Source organism: Balearica regulorum, chromosome 3 (genome assembly GCF_011004875.1).
Source record: "Balearica regulorum gibbericeps isolate bBalReg1 chromosome 3, bBalReg1.pri, whole genome shotgun sequence".
NCBI lineage: Eukaryota > Metazoa > Chordata > Aves > Gruiformes > Gruidae > Balearica > Balearica regulorum.
Window position 1 is genome coordinate 13,163,389 of NC_046186.1, and position 23,005 is coordinate 13,186,393.

The 23,005-nt window shown below is 39.4% G+C and overlaps 1 long non-coding RNA gene across 1 annotated transcript in view; it reads right to left on the reverse strand.

Moving 5' to 3' along the window:
- The window catches only part of LOC142601433 (uncharacterized), a 480,670-nt gene that overhangs the window by 261,356 nt on the left and 196,309 nt on the right, over nucleotides 1-23,005 (reverse strand). Inside the window, exon 2 of the long non-coding RNA XR_012834989.1 lies at nucleotides 21,848-21,937. This is a non-coding gene — a long non-coding RNA (uncharacterized LOC142601433). The remainder of the gene's footprint in view (nucleotides 1-21,847; nucleotides 21,938-23,005) is intronic.

Below are 23,005 nucleotides of genomic sequence, written 5' to 3' on the forward strand. Positions count from 1 at the left end.
TACTGGACTTACATAAACTTTATGCCTATATTTGGTGTACAATAATATTTCTGAATGTTCAGTCAAAACATTTTCCACAGTCTTCCAGTTGAAAAATGCTAAACTCTGTAAAAAAAGTCTTTCATTGGGCTTAAATATAGCTGTGATCACTACACATTACACAGGGTTTGTGACCTAGGCAACTACTCGTGTTTTGCAATCCTATTCCCAGCACAGGAAAACAACAATGACAACATCAAGATGAGAGTTTATCACCTCCTTCTGCAGCTGAAACGGGAGGAAGAAAAATGAATGAAGCAGAATGGTGACTGCTGTTGAAGTGCATACAGGATAAAGAAAACATAAAAGCATTCTGAGCAGTAACAATGTGGCTTTTAGAAAGACCTTTGAATTAATTCTTTTTAGCAGAAAACTCTAAAATCTTCAGCAAAGTGTGAACTTCTCAGAGTATTTTTAAAAATGCAAACACCAGAACTGATTTCAAAAGCTCCATAAATAGCTACCTTGAGAATAAAGACATATTATCCTATGGGGGGGGGGGGGGGGGGAGTTTGTAAAAAAAAATACAACTGTATAACTGACTGTTATTAGAAGTCAGGGGAAAAAAAAAAAAGGAGAAATAAACAAGGAATTGTCATTTCCTGTTGCTTTATTACCTACCAGCCACTGCTACAAGTAATTTCTTATGGCTCCTACAATTGTTTTCAGACTTCTGTTTATTATAGTTTAGGACAAAAAAGTTTTGAAATAAAATTATTTGAAATCTAAATGAACCAAAGTAAAAATGTAAACACTCTTTCATTAAAATGGAAAATGTAATTAATTGATTTAATGTTTTTCTCCTGAAGAACATTGACTTTGGGTGTCTACCAATGACAGTCACAATAAAGATGTTGAAGAAGAGACATAAACAGTCCTTTGCTTATACTGACACAAATTTCTTGCTCATCTTTGTTTTTATTGAGGAGATTATGGGAAGACAGGAAACGCACACTCAGGACATGTTTAAAATACTTGGTTTCATTGACCTAAGCAACCAGTAAAAGTAACATTATTGTAGTATTGAATACACAGAGAAATGTATCTATATGTTCCTTATATGCATATAAATACACTACTTGTAAAATGCCGTAATTGCAATTTGTCGTATAACAAAATCAGTAAGGTATTTTAACAGCCACCATTTTAATAGTAATAACACACATGTCCTTTGATTATACAGACCGGTGGGGCATTTGGTTGCAAGGATTACTCTAGAATAACTTACCTGAAGGAGAGAGTGAGGTCTGTCTTACCTTTCAGGTAGCATTAATTGGTTTCCCATTGCTACCAGCTAAATGCAGCTTGATTGACATGCACGGCCTTGAAGGCAGAGAGGACTGCAGTCTGTCCTCAAGAGGAGATGATGCGATTCACTGTGTCTCACTTAGAGTTGAGAGTTAACAGCTTTGCCAAGAGAGATCATCAAGATAAAATTTTGAAAAAAAATCTACACCCAAGTCATAGAATACAAGCATTATTAATTCATATTTCTGTACACATTCATTTATATACCTAAAATCAAATCACTGTTTTTTTCTGGGCTGTCCCTACTGCTTCGTACAAAGCACTGTTCAGTGTGTGAGAGATTCAGGTCATCCTTTAAAAAGTACGACTGCACTACTTGGATTACTTCATTTCAGACTGTTAGTGGCTCTGTAGCTGTACTCCCCTGGAGCCACTAATCAATGAGCATGGACTCAGAGGATCTTTGTGAGAAGGATTGCCTCCATACTGGCAGTTAATTCATAATAATGGATATATATATATTCCATATATGTATTATATATATATGTAATTGAATAATAACGATAAAAATAAATCCTAATGTAATCAATAGTTTTATGCCACAGATGAACCTAACATTGTGAGATTCCTTGTACAGTTTCTACAAGTGTAGTGGGTTGATTTCCTTCTGGAACGACACGGCCTCTTCACAATTCATGCCAAACATAAGCGAACCTACTTGGGTTTGATTCACTCTCATTAAGCTTCTCTGCAAGGCTTTCATTATTAATTACCAGACATAATCATTCAGGGTTTTATGTCTTCTTCCTACATCATATTTTTTTTCTGTCAGAAATCCATGTGTGCAATGTGTGCATTTATTTTAGCTACAGGCAGAAAATATATCATTCAGGAATGGAAAAATACTGAATTATGTGATCTGTTAGTTGATATGCGTATCCAGCCTTCCATCCTCTATACATCTTAATTTAGGATTTTACAAAACCATGTAGTCACAAATTCTTGCTTGTATCTCACTGCCAGAGGTCCTACTATCCCACTGTTGGAGGCCTGCGTATCCTCCTGTCTAATGGACCGCAGTGATCCACAGCAGTATTCCCTTCACTAGCAGCCTGGGAAGCGGCACACCTGTTCTGCTGGAGAGCGGCCAGTAAACAGATGCAGTGCTACGCATTTCAGTGACACCGAACACGGTCATAGCGGCACATATAGTCTGTTCTCACAAGTAAAACAGGTGTTGTCTACAAGTTTAGTCACCATCATTAACAGATGTGAACTGGTGTTTTACTGGCATAAATGTCATGACTTTTATTGTCATTGATCAAAACAAGCCCTGTTCTTGATTTGTTGTGATGGTTGAGGGCTCACTCAATGTTTGCTGGCAGTCAGCCCATCTCTGTGATTCTGAGACATGTGTGTGTGCAAGAAATACAATATTAGTCCAGAAATAAGTAACTTAATTACAGGGCTGAATTCTACAGGATTGATTTTAAGTACAGCTCCCATTGAATCAGAAGTTATTCAGCTGGAATAAATTATCACTTTACATCCCAAACAAAGACTTAAGAGGACAAGACCTGAGCTCTGACTAAGCTTTCAGAGCATTGCTCACATAGCCCACCAGATGTTCTCAATATAACTTCTGTGTTTTATATGACATATATGTCCAGGAGAGCCACAAGTGACTCAAACTTCTTTCTCTTTTGGGCTCCCAGACTCTGCATTCCAGGACTTCAGGTACTGGGAAAGAAAAGAAATGAAGTCTGGTCCATATAGGCATTCAAGTGGCTGACCATATGGATGATGTGATATATGTGCATCAGAGCATATGCGTCTGTCTGCACAGACCCTGCAGCAGAAGAGATTGCTGCACTCTAGGCACAGCACTGAATTTGTGATTAGTTGCATTGGCTGACATGAAAGACAGAGCCCAGGAGATAACTTTGCTCAATAAATATATACTCCACAGTGCTACCCTGTGGAGTCCCTGTTTGAAGGTGTCTATATATGTCTCATGGGCAAAGCCTCCACCATCCTTCCCTTGCACCTCAGTTACTAGCAGCTGATCTGCACCATGCCTAAAGACTTTAGGGAGACACAGCAAATGGACCTTCAACAGGTCATGCATGGTGCAAACAGGTGGGGTGTGGCACTGGGTGATAGAAGGAATGATTACTGGGAAATGGGAATTTGGAAAGGGGACAAATCTGGTTTGGAGTTGAATGGAACTGGGGACCCTTAGAGATGCCTTTGAGGCCAAGACTAGGAATGCAGAAAGGGTGCTCCAGTACGGATAGTCATCCCCCACTGAGCAGGATAGAAGTGGTCACTGATATCAGGTTCAGAACAACTTGAGCTATGCAAATGGGACTGAAAAATTATTCATTTTAACTTTTTTTCAGCTTTTTACGTTCTTCTCAGATAGGAAGAATATGATAGTGGAAAATGGCATTGCAGCCTGACTTCAGAATACAAAAGACGCACTATATTACTATATTATCCTAATTAATCATGAAGAATAAAAAAGGAACCTGGATTCTATCTGTCCTTCTTAAAAAAACCAAAAACAAAACCAAAACCAACCAACCAAACAAAAAACCTCACATGCTTAACAAGTGTACAACCTGGAGAAAAGAAGGCTCTGGGGAGATCTAATTGCGGCCTTCCAGTACCTGAAGGGACCTACAGGCAAGATGGTGAGGGACTGTTTATCAGGGAGTGTAGTGACAGGGCAAGGGGGAATGGGTTTAAGCTGAAGGAGGGTCGATTTAGACTAGATGTTAGAAAGAAATTGTTTACTGTTAGAGTGGTGAGGCACTGGAACAGGTTGCCCAGAGAGGTTGTGGATGCCCCATCCCTGGAAGTGTTCAAGGCCAGGTTGGATGGGGCTTTGGGCACCCTGGTCTAGTGGAGGGTGTCCCTGCCCATGGCAGGGGGGTTGGAACTAGATGATCTTTGAGGTCCTTTCCAACCCAAACCATTCTATGATTCTATGATTCTATGAAAATGCACTCATTTACAATTCCTCATACCTAAGAGCTTCTCTAGCAACTTTGAGTGCTCACAAGTTACTATCTTACTGATGAAACACTATGCATTAAAAACATTAAGAGCTAGCTATAGATTAATTTTGAACATACAGTTTTAAAGTTTCTGACCTTTGTGATAAGTGATTAGCAAGGCTCTTTAATTTTTTTTTATCAAATATGAAAAGGGATATCTAACTCAAAGCTATGAAATTTCATTCAGTGCAGAAGGCTGAAAACTCTAATTGAAGGAAATGTGATTTAAAACTAATTATAGCGAATAGAAAAATCAAGAGGGGCACAAAGAGCTTCTCAATAGATAGAAGGAAAAATACTGTTTGAGAAAGAATAATGTAACAGTCAGAAAGGAATTAATGAATAGGACAGGTACATACATGCCTAGAAATAGCTATTAATACCACAGAATTATGCACTACTCAGTCATTAACATCACATTGCACCTGGCAGTTTAACAGGCAGATTTTAGTTCTTTGAGAAAAGAAATTAAGGGCTCAATTATGGATCAGAGCCATGCTGAGAAGGGAGAAAGATAAATACTGTTTCATGGTGTGCTGGGAAGCCATATGCCTGTGGAAGGTACAAAAAAGTGGTCTGTCACTATACCTGCAATAAACAAACCATGCTGGTGGACCAGCCCATTCACGGAAAAATATGTTCTCCAGAGCAACTCCTTAAACCTCATTCTGAGTGTGAGGAAACAATCTCAGCTGTAAGGGAAGTTGTTCTCGCCCCTCGTCTGATGGCTGCTCAGGGACAATCCTGCTCTACAAGAAGTAGTGATAGTTCTGAGTGAAGTTTCAGTGTAAATTATGTGAGATTAGGAACTGAAGATTCAGGTGGGCATCCCTGGAACCCTATAGGAGGCAGATCTAGGTCTATTTATAGTGAAGCAGTGTTTGAGCTGAACATTTGGAGGCGTTGGCTTGCCTGAAAAGGCCATTTTGAAAACAGATAGTTTTGGTGATTTTATTACACCACATGATTCTGTTATCTTCAGATACATCTTCTTAGGCTGGTCACACTGAAAACATGCCCCTGATTCCAGTGATGAAGACCACACTGTATGTTCTGTATCTGAGCTTTCCGTTGGTGCTCCTAGATATGATTTTTGGAGCTTTGCCCTGTGAGCTGCAAGCAATTCCTGGTACACCTTAAACTTACTTCTTGTAGTACAGAATATATTTGTCTGGTCCAATGATGATTCATACTGCTCTTGGCCTTGGTATAGGCAAAACGTTCCCTCTTATGGGCCCTATTCCTGCTCAGTAAATTTTTCTTGAGTACTTTTTTACTTCTCTATCACTAACCTACATATATTAACTTCTGTGTTATCAAAATTTTTCTTCTGTTTACTTCTTATAAATAATTGTACAGATACCATCATCTCAATTTTTAATCATTAGAATGATTTTTTTTCTTTATTAAATAATTGCAGGTATTATGTATGCAATGAAGCATTATTTAAGCAATTTGGTATTATCTTTGTCATTTAAATTTTTCCTCCTACTCTAGTTTGTTCATGTTTCCAGCTTTGTGAAAGTTAGCTTTCTGAAGTAGTGAGAACACATATATTGATTCACAAACCGTATTTTTGCACATAATAAATGCAATTTTATCATGATCACATGCAATCACAGAATTATTATTAGAATGACCTGTGGGATTTATCTCTTGGAAATGCATCTTTAATAAGTAAAATACTTCTAAGATATCAAATCTTTCTATTTGAATGCAACTATCTATCTGTTTAGTGCTTTTCATTCTTTTTTTTTTTTTTTTTTACACAAGTCAGTGATGCTTTAGTAGTGATGACACAGGATTTCAGAATATATTTTTCATTTGATGCTTTGGAAAGAGCTGCTCCTATTGTTCTTTCCTTGTGACTGATCCTTATTAGTCACCTGTGCTATAACTCGTCAGTCAGGAAATCAATCCCTAAACATTCCAAGATATGGCTTTCTGAAATGTCAATAACTCAGAAAACAAGCTATGACATTTTTTCAGGTGGGGTACAGCCTCCCCATTACCAAAGCAGGAAACGTCAATAACATAACAGTATTGTAAGAGGGTCTGCCAAATTATAGCTGATATCTAAACCTAACTACCACATTTCCTGATGAATAAACGATATGGGCTATGTCAAAACAGTGACTTTCATATTTACTGCAGAGTCATAAATGTGCTACTGTTGTTCTTCCTAGGTTATATTAGAAATCAAATTTCCTGATTTACAAATTCTTTCCACTACTAAACCCTCCATAGTCTTAATTCTGTCATCACAGTGATTTTCAATTGTGCTTCAATGTATTATTTCTGAATGAGTGTCTTTTCACTGGTAGAGAACAGGACATACAAGCTTTATCCTCACAAACCTTCAGATTTTCCCATGAGTTTGTCAAACCCTCCCTATAGGTGTCAAAGCCAATATCCTCAAAACCCCAATTCAGTAGTCATATAACGCTGGATATTCCCCCCAAAATATTAGCAAAGGTCTGTAAACTTCCAATATTTGCTTTTTGGCATGCTCAGACCTTGAAAGTATTGAGCAGCAAGATATGCCGAACATTCACCTGTGTAGGTCCTTTACCTGACTGCAGTCCTGGGGCACAGCCACTGCATCAGCCCCTGTGCAAAGGAGATCTGTGTCCACACAGCTTTTATCCAGAAAGTCCATGTTTTGAGCATTTGTCTAGGAGATGAAAACCTACATTCTTCTCCTGCCTTTAAAAAAAGATATGTTACTTAACATAGAGTCAACTATTTGAGGGTTGTCTAAATTCCAGATTTGGCATTCACTAACTTGCTTTTAACACTTTATGAAAAACACTTGCATATTCTTGAGCCAGGGGAAGAGGGAGATGAGTCTACAACCTGGCTGGCTACTTAACCTGGACTATCCACATCTAGTTTCTGTTGCTGACAAAGATTTATATCTGGAGCTCCTAAATCACTGTACGAGAAGATCAGGTTCGAGAATATCTAAGGAACCTGAAGGTGCACAAGTCCATGGGACCTGATGAGATGCATCTTGAGGGAATTGACAGATGAAGTGGCCAGGCCACTCTCCATCATATTTCAGAAGTCCTGGCAGTCTGGCGAAGTTCCTGCCAACTGGAAGAGGGGGAACATAACCCCCATTTTTAAGAAGAGTAAAAAGGAAGACCCAGGGAGCTACAGGCCGGTCAGTCTCACCTCTGTGCCTGGCAAGATTATGGAGCAGACTCTCCTGGAGACTATGCCCACAGCAGGGGGGTTGGAACTAGATGATCTTTAGGGTCCCTTCCAACCCAAACCATTCTATGATTCTATGATTCTATGATGGGTGTGCTGTGCTATGGGTTAAGAGAAAGATGTTATTCTTATTTCTTCTGTTTTCTGAGATAAAAATGACTTGGACATTTTGCTGCAGAGGAAGATTCAGAATGTTGAATACAGATTGGAAATAAGGTACCTTTTCTTTTTTTTTTTTTTTCTTTTTTTTTTCTTTGAGAAAGACACTGAAGTCACAGCAATGGCCACATTTTATCCAAAGTTTTGCTGCAGCATTTTCTATCAGAGAGCTTATGTAGCCCTCTAGTTCCAGTGACTTATTGTCCATATACACTGCCTCCAATATGAAAAGCAGCATGATTTTAGGAGTATTCAAGTACCTCCATATGAGAAGGTGTGCCTGTACAAGATCTAAGAGCTAGCTCATGGTCCCCTGTAGCCGTGTAGCCATTCCATATGGTGTTGCATTCAGGCAAACTAACCTTATTTACAATGCCTTTAGTTTTGTAGCTTGAACAGAATTTCACTGCAAGGAAAAAACTACCCTAAATCACCCTATATATCATTCACAGAATGCAGGCACCTAATGATGCCTAAAGCTTGCATCAGGCAAAAAAACTATCTAAAAATTCTGCACAACGATTTTGAGAGGTTAAAGTAGCTTTGTCCTTCTATAGGTCTTGCCTCTAGCTGTCTTAAGAGTGGCAGGTGAAACTGTTTGAAACATAATTGAGGTGGGTGGGAAGCTGGAGAAAATTGGCTGCTTTTTTCTCTCAAAGAGTTCAAAACATAGCCTTAGACATCAGACTACACTGCAGGAATCACAATTTGCAAATTCTTAATGGGGAAACAAATCTTTCTGAGAATCTGAGTAGCAAGTATTCAATAGATATGTAACATAAAACCTTCACGGGAGTTTGCAAATTCTAACAAAAAAAAAAATCTAAATTTTGCAAAAAGATTTTGATTCTTCAGGATTTTAGTCCCATCTAGCAATGATTCTGATAATAGTCCTTATTTGGGGATATTTGCTAGATTATTTTTAGAAATTATTATAAACATGATGCAAAAACATTTGTAGGAGTCAGTTAAAAGAAACAAGTGAATTCATAGTCTACAGAAGATGGGTACTGTTTTTAAATTCCAGTATTTGAAAATGCTTAAAAGGGTTAGAGACAGTGATATCAATGGCTGCATGCCATTGACAATTAAAAATTGCCATTAATGCAATTAACTTGTTGAGAGGATATCCTGTTTTTCAACTGTAAGAATACTTTATGTTGGACTCCTGTCCCCAAATTTTTATTATACAAAATTTTCTCTTTTAAGCTCAACTAATTATCTGTTTTTTTCTTCTCTAGAAAATATAGAAAGTTCACCCCATGGGATGATTTATCTTTTCCAAAAATAATGTTGCAGGAAGGTGCATCATCCCCTATAGGATGTGGATTTTTCTTCTTTAACTATAAAAAGTAGAGGTGTGAGGTCTACAAGAAAGACTTCAGCCATAGATTTGCCTTCTGTGGTTAAAATAGCTGCATACAGAACATCTTTGTGGGCTTTGAAGTCATCTCTCTGGTCTGTTATTTGTTTTCTTTTCTAGTGATTTCCACACACTGTGTAGGGAACTGAGGTGCCTCTTGTAGACTTATGTTGTGTTGTGGATTGCAGGATCCACCTTTTGCTGTCCAAGTTATTCAGTGAATCTAGGCTTAAATGGTAAATATGATGCTCAAAAAGCAGTACTTTACTAGATACAATAGTATTTGGTCTGCCTGCACATTTTTCTGTGAACATGAAGTGAATTACCCTATGTCACCTTTACCACTTGCTTAAAGGTAGCTAAATCCCTGCCATGAAAGCATAAGGCAATTATACATAGTAACAATATCCCTAAGCTACTGAAGCATAAAATTAATTACAAACACATATGAATTGGTTGCTCCAACCCTAGTCCCCATGTCATAATGGGAAAATCGATAACACTGTGAATAAATCTTCCATTGACATGATTAGCAAACCTATGACTGAGCTGACAAAAGACCTTTAAAAACCTGTTTTGACTAGAGCAGCTTTATTTTCTGAGCCACATTTCAGCCAAAATTAAGTGGACCTACATGCAATATCTTCAACTGTCAGATGCGCTAGTTCATTATTGGGCAAGTGATCTCATTCCCTGGTTAAAAATGTTCCTGCCATGACAGAATTAAGGAAGTGCAATGTACTGAAACCAACACCGAGTGCAGAGGAGCAAGGCAATTTTTAAGCTAATTTTGTGTCCTGTCTGGCCAGCTTCTACATACAGGCATAATTCAACACGGATGCATCCATATGAAGAAATTTACAATATTAGCTGAGTTGAGCGCTCACTTTTGAGGTTGATATAAGAAAAAAATACCCATTAATTTCAAATATCCTTTTCATAGGAACCTTTTTGTCCAATGGCACAATCCATCTCTGTCGGATTGGCATTGGCAGAGGTTGCATGCAGTTGGTGAAATGATTGATCATAGCTATTCTATAGTATCTGCTAGAGTCTACCAGCTGCACCAACATCGGATAAGCATGTCCCAAGGCTGATATTGCTATTTATTTCTAGCCATGGCCTAGTGTCAAACCCAGAACATAGAAAAAGTTAAGCTTTCCTGCCTAACCAAATTCCCTAACGTATCATCTTAACCTCTGCTTGGGAACAAGCTTGTGAACAGGTTACTACAAGTTACTATTAAGTGTAGATGAAGCTCAGATCCTTTCTGTTATCTACCTATGAATGTACTCCAGCGCTTAACTAAGTGCATAGTAACTCATGCCTTCATGAAAAGTGACAAGTTATTTTAGAGTTGCTGAGGAACAAATGTTTGAACACTGGCAGTTACCAAGGGAACCAACTTACTGAAAGCTTTCAGCCTAGTTTATAGTACGTTAACTTGCCTTACTATTTCTTGAAAAATAATAAAAATAATAGCACACTCCAGTTCACCTCCTTCCTTGCTTCTGGCAAGTTTCCCTTCATATTTCTGCTCTGACTCTTGCTTTCTTTTAGGATCAGTACTCTTGTTCTCTTCACCTTTGATCTTATTGACACTTCAGCAGGTTATACAATTCCAATTTTTCATGCACAGAAAAAGGAAATTTAGATTCAAACAGATGTAAAATGGTTTGCAGGGATTTTTATTTCTTTTTTCCCTCATAATCTGTTTACACAAGAACACCATATACAAGCTTTCTGCTGTTATCTGTCCAATTTCTCTATGGCTGAGCCATTCAGCTAGCAGATGGGAGCCCCTGATTTCAATCCCAGAGGCAACTTTAGGAAGCATAGTATCCCACAAAGCTAAAGTAAGATGTGTTTTTCCCAATAGTCCTCTTTACTGAAGATTTTGTTAACAAAATAGCCATTTTTCCTCCAGTCTCCCATACAGTTTTCCTGCCTTAAACCTGCTTTCAATCGATCTAGCCTAACTTAACAGTAGCAAAATAAGTAGAGATCAGAGCAATTCTTCCTCAATTGCTTTCAGCATTATGTTCCTTCTGTTACTATGGAAGGGAGACAGGGACAAAAAGCCATGCTACTTCTCCATAAGCAATATCCTGTTCAAATAAACCAATGTCTTTTTACTTAATCTATTTTCTGATGTCTCATTCTTTGTGAGGAGAATATCCATCCCAGAATGTTATTCCTTCTCCATCCCTTCACAGACTATTTTCCACACTATTTGTTTCTTGAGTTTTCACATCTCCAAACCGTAATGAGCGACTATGTCAATAGAAGAAAATAAAAGGTCACTCTGAAATCTTTTATGCTTTGTTAGACTTCACTCTTCAAATCTCTTTCTATTCAAATAGACTTCAGCTATGAAAGAAACATGATAGCGATTCTGCCATGGAATATGTAGTTATTGCCATAACCCACCTGGTATTCTATTCAAATTCTTCAGCTATGAGAATTTGCTACTGCAAATATACTTCACTCAAAACCTCTATGTAAAAGCATTTAACATTCCCATTTGATGCTCTTGACTCTTTGTACTTTAGCATGTTCACTGTAAGGCTGCTGGCTTTTGTGCCCATCTCTGCTTCATCTCTCTTGTTTTTAACACTTGCTTTCTGCTTCAAGCTTTCATCCTAGGCACCACACTGAATTGGAAAAAGCACCCTGCAAAATAGCTCCACCCCTGTAGCTAGGAATAAATAGTACTCAGAAGACTAACGAATCAGCTGACAGGTCTTGACCCCTGCTTTTTATGCTATTTATGAATTTCCCCTCATGTTCTGCTCCTCATCTGATATCTATTTGCTGCCTTTGTATGCTAAGTGTCAGTCCTTGGGGTCAGGGACCACTTTCCATTATGTGTGACAGTGCTTAGCAGAATAGGGTATGAGTGAGACTGTGTACTGCGAGTAAACAGCACCTTGAAGGGAGTGTGGATAGCAGAGCATTAGCTCCTCCTGTTATGAAAGCTGCTGCTGTGGCTCTCATTTACACACAGTCAGATCGCATGCTGCTTGCTTTGGCAGCAGTTCACTTTCAAGTGTTTGTTTTATTTAAAGACAGAGATCTAGCGCTGAACTCAGTGCAGCAAAGAACCATTTTATTACTCCATTTATTGCCTTTAAAAGACCAGGACAGAAACATAAGTACCATTTTAGTGCTCTTTTCACAGGGAAAAGGAGCTGATTTTTTTCTGAAAAATGGGGCCCCTATTTTTTTTCTTTGTTTCTGGCAAGTGGAGACCTCTCAGCCTACCTGACTAGGATGCTCTCTGGCAGGAGCTGCCAGTTCACAGGCTCCGGTAGGGCTTGTCTCCTGGATTTATCGGCTGGGAGAGCTACATGCAGTGTTTTCTGTAAAATATAAGACAGTCTTGTTTTCTTGGACATGTGTAGGAAAATGAATCCCAATCTACATTTCACACTTCTGTTGGTCCTAAGATCTTGTGCAGCTGTTTTGTTAGTGGGCCCATTTAACATCATATATTATAGTAATTAAAGTTTTTCTAGCTGTACTTATCATGTATGATATAAGGATCATCTACACAGTGTAGTCTGATAAATATACACATTATAATGGAAAAATTAATCACTGTTGGGCTATAAAGTTAAACAATGAGAAGCTTGTCATTTTTTTTTTCCAATAGGAAAGTTTGAAGGATCAAAGAAATCTAAGTGTGTAATAATATATTAAGTTTGTTATCATCTGCTGTTTCAAGGCTCCTAAATATGAGAATGAATGCCAAGCAAAGTTCACAGATTCAAAAAAGAATTATGGCTGTAGAGAACAGAACAATAAAAAAATATTATCTTTACCCATTTTACCTAAGTTTTAGAACAAGGCTTATCTCATTAGGTTTATCAGCATTTCCTCTACCATTTCCTTTCATGAATACGTGGATTAGCTATACATTGTAATCTCTATCTTGATTTTTCTCTTCAGAAAGACGAAGAGACCACATAGCTGAGAGGAAGAAGAAACTGTTGAAGGAATAACTTGGGAACATTTAGCATTCATTGAAAGACATGTGTGATTGTATTCCACACTGCAACATTAGGTCCTCTGAAAGGAGGAATTCTGTGATAGGAAGGAGTGGCTCTGGAAGAAGTCCTACTTCATGGATGGTTTGTATTCTGCAAACAGCCGTAACTGGGTGGAGTATGTGTTACGGTAGCAGTCACCTTTCAGTGTTCGTATGTGCCTCCCAGGAAGACCTCCAGCTTTTGATCTGACGAAGACACTGTTTTCATGTCATATTTGCAAGTGACTGAGGTTTTTAGGGGTTCCTTCCTACTACACTCCTGGCAAGAAGATTGTAGAGGGCTGAGCTAGGTTATACTCATTCCTTCACACGGTTCAGACTAGGAGTTTGAAACTGGGTATCCCAGGCTACTGGGAACAGACAAGACGCAGGGAATAATTTTTCTTAAAAAACAATCCTTTCTCCCCCACAAAGATATAAATGTTAAAATTGCATTGAATGTTCAAAATTTGAATACTCTCCTCTATCAAAAGTTTCACTGGCGTGGCATCTGCCTTTCAGAGTGCACTGTAATTTACATTGTATCAGCAATATCTTCAGTTTAACTTCTAACTCCCTCTTTTCACAGCTTTTCTCTTCAGTACTCTTTCTTAGTTCCATGTTCCTAACACCAACACTTTTTTTTTCCTTTTTCCACTTTTTTTGCTCAGTTTTCCTACTTATTTTCTTACTGTATTTAATACTGTTTTAAATATCCCATCTTGCTACTACTGCTCTGCAAGGTCCTGCTGTGCAAATTGGCACTTTAAGTGGAGGCACTTCATGTAAGTGACTAACAGCCACCCCTGGTAAGATACTTAAAGAAACAATTGCACTAAACCGTACCTCTTGCTTTGAAGAAAAATTAGACAGAAGGGAAGGAACTCCAGCTAACAGGAGATTATAATTCAAGTTTCATAGAAAGTACGAAACTATGTAAAGCCTTCGAGATCTGTAAAACTGGAAGAGGTTTTTCACAGTTAAAGGGAAAGAGTAAATCTTTACTTGGGAACAGAGGCTGAAAGTCAGTGAAGCCCCACAGTGTTATTAAAATTTTACTACCCCTAAGACATCTGCCTTTCATCATTAAAGGTATTCTGTACTCACTGGATTATTATCCTGTTCTATTTTACTTGGAGTAGCCCTTAAAGTCAACTTAATTTTGGTATTTTTATGCCTTTATCTCCTAGGGTAGACAACAGAATTCTTATCTTTCTCATTATGGATTATTCATGGTTGTCTAGGACCTTTTTGAAAAAAAAAAAAATTTCATTGGCAAAGATCAGTTTGACACACTTCAGACTGACATTTTCTTCAGAAAGATTTTTAATTTCATTTCCACTAAGACCAGGTTCTTGGAGACACTTTATTTTTTCAGGTCAAAATGAGGAAGTGTCCTGTAAGTCACTGACTGGAACCATTGCCCACAATGTTCAGTGGTTAATGGTCAAATCCATTATCTGAAACCAAGACTGGATTGATGGTTTCTTTGTGATGGCCCAATGACTGGTTTTGTTCTTTTGGTTTTTGTTTTGTTGTGGGTTTGGTTTGGGGTTTTTTTGGTGGGTTTTTTTTTGGGGGGGGGGTTTGTTTGGTTTTGGTGGTTTTTTTCTTTTTTTCTTTTTTCTTCTTTTTTTCTTTTTTCTTTTTTTCTTTTTTCTTTTTTCTTTTTTTTCTGAATACCCTTAAATTTTCCCTACTTTTGAATTAGATAATGTTCTTTGTATATCTCAGAAATTAGAGTACTTTTTGCTAACCTAATTCCATTCCTCCACTTTATCTAGTGATTCCTAAATGGAAAATGCACACGTTATCCCCACACCAGAATCACAGGTATGGACTGGCTCCAGGGAAGACAATCAGTTATTGCTGTGTTAAAGGAAGATCCTCTTTTGTCTTGGATGGTATTAAGTGTCCGATCCCTTCTTTCCCTCTTATTAGATATTCTGAACTCTTAGTAGAGGGAAGTGCAGACTTCACAGCTTGAGGTATTTCCTTAAGGTAGGCAGAGTACGGCCATTGTTTTCTTTAGTTTTTATAGGTACAAGGATAGCTATTTCTTCTTAAGTATTTGAATTTGTATATATTAAGAGTCCAACTGTAATGCTATTGAACTGTCAAGTTCTTATCCTTGAGGTTAATTCACTTATCTAATTAAAACCATCCAGACAGGATGAAAATGAGTTCTACCTCCTCTGAGGTAAAATTCTGGTTCCATTGAAATCTGTGGAAAAAGCTTTTACAGACTTCAGCAGATCTATGATTTCACATCTAAGTAGAAAGTGCTATTTTAAAACTACATATTAGGTTTCTTTTTGGGGGGAGAAGTGTAGGAACTTTCCCTCAACAGAATTACTAACCAAATCAGCAAATGGATAAATAAGGGGTTTTTTCTTGATGATTTTTATATTTTCATATTATATATAATATGAAAATAAAATGTTTTCTACCCTAGATTTTTCAAAGCAATGGATTAAATGTTTTTCTCTACAGCTTTGTGTGCCAACTAATCATCAATTGACAATCTGTTTATAATGTTTTCTGCCAATATGAATATTTACTTCAAATCATTTTTCCATTTCATTCTTAGCATAAAAAATAAGGAAAAAATACATCAATAAAAAAAGCATATTAAGGGACAGAAGAGATCGTAAAAGAGAGGTTCATAATTATTATAAGCAGCTTGCTGGCAATATAGCAATTAGTCTCTGATTTATGTGGATGAAGGTAAGGTACACCTTCAATATTTCATATAGTGTTATGACGATGATGGACGACCTGTTTTGCTGTTGCAATTTTAGTAATTGCACAGAGCTAGGGTAAAATCCATTCCTCTGACTCACTCTGGAGATAAAGGCATGAATAGCTGTGCCTATTTTGACATCACAGAAGAACTACTGGTTTATCCTTTCTTTATAAACAGGAATCCAAACTCATGTTTGTTCAGAGCCACCCATTTTTGGTCTAAACAAACCCAAGATTCGACACAACTTCCAAAATTAACATCTTGGTAACACATAGCAGGCAGACCTCAATCCATGAGGAAAGTAGCTAGTTTGCATATTTTTACTTTATTTATCTAACAAGAATGGCAGTATTTAATCATAAGCTTGGAGGGGGCCTTTCAAAGGGGAGAAGCAGGATTTATTTAAACCATATTGTTTTATGCTCACCTTGCCTATTTTTAAGATTTGTTGATCTAAAGTTGAAAAATAGAATAAAAATATGCTGTCCATTTTTTTATAATAAAAATACATTTACTAGAATACCAATTTGGGGGAAAAATTGGTATTAGTATTAAAAATGAAGTAATATTAAATTTTTCAAGTTACTTTTAGTATTTGACTAAATACTAAAAGTATAAATGAAAGCTTAGAGGAAAAAAATATGTAACTAGAGAAAAACAAGGAAAATAAGCATGCCACAATGATTTACGATAGTGATATTAATAAAGTGATAAGGAAGAAACTTAGTCAATATTTCAAGCTTTGCGGCATAATATGTTAAAGAATAAAATCTTTGATTTCACAAGAATGATAAAATAAATCATGTTCTAAAGAAGATGGTGCAAGTACCAATATTCACCGGAAAGATTTCTTCTTAAATGCCATCTCAAAAATTGATTTGGCAAAAGTGAATAAAACTTCAGTCAAACTAGGATGTGACTCCAGCTGAAGTAATAAAATATTTATCTCAAATTGTTTCAAAGTTGCTACTGGTCAAAAAGGGTCAAAAATGTGAGTATCAGAACACAGGTGACCTTTTGAAGGTGGATTGGGGGAGCATTGAGGACCAAGACCAACTAAGCATTATTGACTGCAGGATGGGCTGTACTGCCAGCCAGCCCCATCAGTTGGCGTCTGTATTGTTAATGTGTGTGCAATGTATGCAGCTTTTAGATATTTATTGGCATTTGGAGGATAGTAAGCAAATTGTTCATAGTTCACAATCTGTGTAAATATGTACACATGATTTTCTTCTGAGATGGGTGTTTGTACACTATCATTTCTAATTACAGGTATTTTTAAAGTTTTCTACCTCTCTAGCATGTTCTTCTGTAGTTTGAAAGCAACCAATATGAGACAGTTTGTTAGAATCGGTTCATCTTTAACAGAGGATTAAAAGAGTCATAGGTATCCTTGTCAGGTGTAAAGGTTCATTGACAAATGCTAAGCTTGTTAAAAAGCAAAGGGAAATTATTATGCATTAATCATGTCAGATCACTTCCTGAAAACTCTTGTGAATGTCAGGAGCCATTAGTATACTGTTAATTCACAGAGTTGTCTGTCATTATATTGAATGCCTAGAGACCTGAATGATGTCGTAGGGTAGTCCAAGGAGCAGCAGTTCAGTTTTTTGGCATGTGGGGACATATGGTTATCAAAGCGCTGGAGTCATCCTGCTTACATTCATTGGGGTTCTCTAGTTGGGCCAAAGACCCAGATCCATAAACATCTGACTGCCTCTGAAAGCTGCAAAACTCCTTCTGAAATGGGGGGGTGATGGTGAACAGGAAAGGAAGAGGCAAGACCAACACAGAATTTAGGCTGCGTGCATGTGACATGTACTGACAAAGCCTTTGTGAATCTGCGTTTTGGCAAGTGTGAATAGTGCAGCACCTTGTAAGTACAACGGACCCCATCATTAATTTCTTGTTGCAGTACGGTTCTGGATAGCAATATTAGCCCAAACAGGTACCCAGTTGTAGTGCTGTGCTTGCTTCTAGTGCAGGAAAGGGGCAGCCGACTCAGGAGTCTGTGACCTGCACTCCAAAGACGTGTCACTGAAATAGGCTCCTGTTGTCTCTTCTAATGTCTGCTGAGGAGGTTGAAGTTGTTTGTATGGGCCTGAGATTAAGCCCTAAACTTGAAGTAATGTGAAAAAAATGACTTAAGTTGTTGACATTTAAAACAGAGGGAGTTTGCAATAAAAATATGTCATAACTCTCTTGGCATTGTTGCTGCAATGAGCTTGGATGACTAGATGTTCCAGACACTTTCAAAATCAAGTAACTGAAAGAGAGTTCAAGCTGTGTACTCTGATTTCTACTTCTTTTCATCCTAAATTTCAGTTTCTTCAAAAAACCCATTGCTTCTGAACAGTTCCATTAGCCTAAATGATATGGATGCTCACTGAATAAATTGGAGATGAAAACAGAATGAAAAGCAGTGAATACTAGCAGGAGAAAGAATCAGCAAAGAAATACAATGATAGAAATTCCCAGTCAGGTCAGATACAAAAGGAAGAATGGGTGTCATTTTCTCCTGTAGCCAGGAAACAAACACAATTGAGCTAAACTGATCCTGCAGGAATTTATTTATTTTTTTTAATCAGAACTGTGTACTTACTCATTTACTCGTCGTATCTGTTTTCTATTGCAGACAATGCATGCCAGATGCTACAACTGAAAATATGGGGACTGCAGTCCCCCATTAGGACTGCCCGATGTGCTCTCTTCTCCTGGTCAGATGATGGGGAAGCCTCCATTCTTCCTGCAGGCATGCAAGGATTGTATCTAGCCCTGGGGGGGGGAAAAAAAAAAAAAGAAAAAAAAAAAGTAAAGATAGATAGATACCATAGGTATATATACATATCTGTTTATATACATGTATACGTGTAAATAAATTCAGATAGCTGAAGAGTTAACTGTAGAACGATTTCTTTTAGCTGTTGATTTTTTGATATTTGAGCTCTAAAAGCCCCTAGAAATTGAGCTTCCTTGTTAGCTAACTCATTGCAAGGAAAATTTTCTTTCTCTAAAGAATATATAAAATGCTACTGAGGAAAAATGTCTCTGAAGTAAATAAGATTTTTTTGTAGTTCAATTACAAATAGAGAGGATGAAATCCCAGTCAAGTTAAGTGCAGATCAGTAAATTATAGCAGAGCATGACTAATTTTTTTTTTTCCTGTAGATGGAAATCAGTTTTTGGATAATAATAATTATGAATAGATTTGTGTTTAACAGCTCTATTAAGGCACTATCAACCCTCTCAATTCCTCTCCTATGATGTAGTGTGTAAGTACTGGTGGCAGATTACAGTTAAGAAAAAAGAGCAGCGGATAACTAAGCCATGGCAGCACAGCATTTTAGCATGATGATTAAAACTGAATCATAGAACCATAGAATCATAGAATGGTTTGGGTTGCAAGGGACCTCAAAGATCATCTAGTTCCAACCCCCCTGCCATGGGCAGGGACACCCTCCACCAGACCATGTTGCCCAAAGCCCCATCCAACCTGGCCATGAACACTTCCAGGCACAGGAAATCCACAACTTCTCTGGGAAACCTGTTCCAGTGCCTCACCACCCTCACAGTAAGGAATTTCTTCTAACATCTAATCTAAATCAACCCTCCTTCAGCTTAAACCCATTACCACTTCTTCTATCACTACATACCCTTGTAATTGTCCCTCTCCAGACTGCTTGCAGGCCCCCTTTTGGTACTGAAAGGCTGCTATAAGGTCTCCCCAGAGCCTTCTCTTCTCCAGGCTGAGAACCATAACTCTATCAGCCTGTCCTCATAGGAGAGGTGCTCCAGCCCTGCAGTCAGCCTCATGGCCCTCCTCTGGACTCACTCCAACAGCTCCATGTCTCTCCTGTACTGGGGCCCCCAGAGCTGGACGCAGTACTCCAGGTGGGATCTCACCAGAGCCAAGTAGAGGGGCAGGATCACCTCCCTCGACCTGCTGGTCACACCTCTTTTGATGCAGCCCACGGTTGGCTTTCTGGGCTGCAAGCGCACACTGCTGGCTCATGTTGAGCTTTTCATTAACCAGCACTCCCAAGTCCTTCTCCTCCGGGCTGCTCTCAATACATTCGTCACCCAGCCTGTATTTGTGCTTGGGATTGCGCCGACCCACGTGCAGGACCTTGCACTTGGCCTTATTGAACTTCATGAGATTCACACAGGCCCACCCCTCCAGCCTGTCAAGGTCCTTCTGGATGGCATCCCTTCCCTCCAGAGTGTTGACCCCACCACACAGCTTGGTGTCGTTGGCAAACTTGCTGAGGGTGCACTCGATCCCACTGTCCATGTCGCTGACAATGATGTTGAACAGTGTCGGTCCCAGTACCGACCCCTGAGGAACACCACTCGTCACCGTTCTCCACTTCGACTTTGAGCCGTTGATCACCACTCTTTAAGTTCCTTAGATGATCTCGAAACTGATCTCCTATAGTGGGTGGTTCTTCATTCTCCCAGTCCCTGCCTTTCCCTTCTGCAGCTTGGGTGGTGTGGCTAGAGCACTTGCCAGTGAAGACTGAGGCAAAAAAGTCATTGAGTATCTCAGCCTTCTCCAGATCCTGGGTGACCAGGTCTCCCATATCATGCCGGAGGGGGGCCCACATTTTCCCTAGTCTTCCTTTTACCAGTGATGTACCTATAGAAGCTTTTCACATTGCCCTTGACATCCCTGGTCAGATTTAATTCTATCAGGGCTTTAGCTTTCCTAACCTGATCCTTGGCTGCTCGGACAATTTCTCTGTATTCCTCCCAGGCTACCTGCCCTTGCTTCCACCTTCTCTGGCTTCCTTTTTGTGTTTGAGTTTGAAGATGTATCAGCTGGTTTCTTGGCTGATTCTGATTTCTTATTCATCAAGTACAGAATTTGCGAAGAGCAGTTGTCAGCTAAAATATAACAGGATGTGAACATCTTCAGCAGAGACTTGAATGTGGGTCTAAACTCTCTATAAAGTGTATAGGAGGAGATAATGACCTAAAAATGTCATAAATGACAGCCAAGACAAGTGGTTAGTGTTAGAAGTCTCCTAAGAGGCAGAAGGCCATAAGCCATTTTTGAACCGACTTTCCCCTCTCTTTTAGGTGCTATGGCCCTGTGTTTCAAAACCTTGCATTTCCACTTAGCGGGAAGAGGAGGTGTGGTGGGTTGACCCTGGCTGGGGGCCAAGTGCCCACCAGAGCCGCTCTATCACTGCCCTCCTTCTCTAGACAGGGGAGAAAAAGTACGAGAGGCTTGTGGTTCAAGATAAGGACAGGGAGAGATCATTCACTAATTATCATCACGAGCAAAACAGACCGAACTTAGAGAGGGAATTCGTCTCATTTATTACTAAGCAAAACAGAATAGAGGAATGAGAAATAAAATCAAGTCTTAAAACACCTCCCCCCACCCCTCCCATCTTCCCGGGCTCAACTTCACTCCCGGCTTCAACCTCCGCCCCCCTCAGCGGCACAGGGGGACAGGGAATGGGGGTTACGGTCAGTTCAGCGCACGTTGTTTCTGCCGCTTCTTCATCCTCATGGGGAGGACTCCTCTCATCGTTCCCCTGCTCCAGCATGGAGTCCCTCTCACGGGAGATAGTCCTTCCATGACCTTCTCCAACGTGAGTCTCTCCCATGGGCTACAGTCCTTCATGAACTGCTCCAGCGTGGTGCTCTCCCACGGGGTGCAGACCTTCAGGAGCAGACTGCTCCAGTGTGGGTCCCCCATGAGGTCACAAGTCCTGCCAGCAAACCTGCTCTGGTGTGGGCTCCTCTCTCCACGGGTCCACAGGTCCTGCCAGGAGCTTGCTCCAGTGCAGGCTTCCCACGGGGTCACAGCCTCCTTCAGGTGCCTCCACCTGCTCCGGCGTGGGGTCCTCCACGGGCTGCAGGTGGAATCTCTACACACCCTCATCCTTCCTCCATGGGCTGCAGGGGGACAGCCTGCTTCACCATGGTCTTCACCACGGGCTGCAGGGGGATCTCTGCTCCGGCGCCTGGAGCACCTCCTGCCCCTCCTTCTGCACTGACCTTGGTGTCTGCAGAGTTTCTTACATCTTCTCACTCCTCTCTCCAGCTGCAAAAGCTCTCTCTAACTGTTTTTCTCTTTCTTAAATATGTTATCACAGAGGCGCTGATTGGCTTGGCCTTGGCCAGCGGCGGGTCTGTCTTGCAGCCGGCTGGCATTGGCTCTGTCAGACACAGGGGAAGCTTCTAGCAGCTTCTCACAGAAGCCACCTCTGTAGCCCTCCCTGCTACCAAAACCTTGCTACACAAACCCAATACAAGAGGTAATGATGATTGCCAATTTATCTAGTGGCTCAGGAGTTAAAAGGCGCACAGAGTTAAAGTACGTTTTCATATAAGAATATAAATTTAATGCCACAATATCTGGTGGGGACAGGTCAGGAATTGCAGATTTTCTGTTTGCTGTTTCCAGCTATGCTCAACAGCCATTGATCATCAGCTCACTCTCTTCAGCTTAAATAGACAAGAGATTTTCAAAAGCACCTGCTTTTCACTATAGATTATATAGGCATTTTAGGCTTTTGCTTTAAGGAGATTCGTACACTAGGAGTCAAAAATTTAAGCATATCCTGTATTCACAGAATATGCCTTCTCCAGAAAAGGCATCAACTGATCAGATTTTACAAGAGTAACAGTTTTGACCTTAAGGTCCCAAAGTGTGAATAAAAAAGAAAAAATAAAATGGCGGTTTTGCACTGTCGTGTATAAACAGATGGAGCTGACATTTTTAGCACTTATTTCAAAGACCTGTCTGAAGCTCTGCACTCCACGCCTGTTGCAGACATAACTGAGAGGAACTGAACAGAGCTGGAAGTGATTTCAGTGATGACAATTGCCTACAATCAAAGCAGTTTTCCTTCAGTTACTTAAATGCCTGCTCCAATATTAAATTTCCATGGGAATTAGAGCAAACCTTAGGTTCATGATGTGATTCTAACCTAGAACCCTCCATTTTGAACTATTTCTTTTCTGTAGTAAGTAATAGCACTTTCTGCTTTTTGCCTTTGTGCTATATCTTTCTGCCAGGCTGTTCAGCATAGGTGTGTAACCATTTTTTCAGATGCTGATGTTGAATCACAGATGACCAGAACTGACTGTATCAGTGGGCTTTATGTGAGTTTATTCCTGCATAAAGC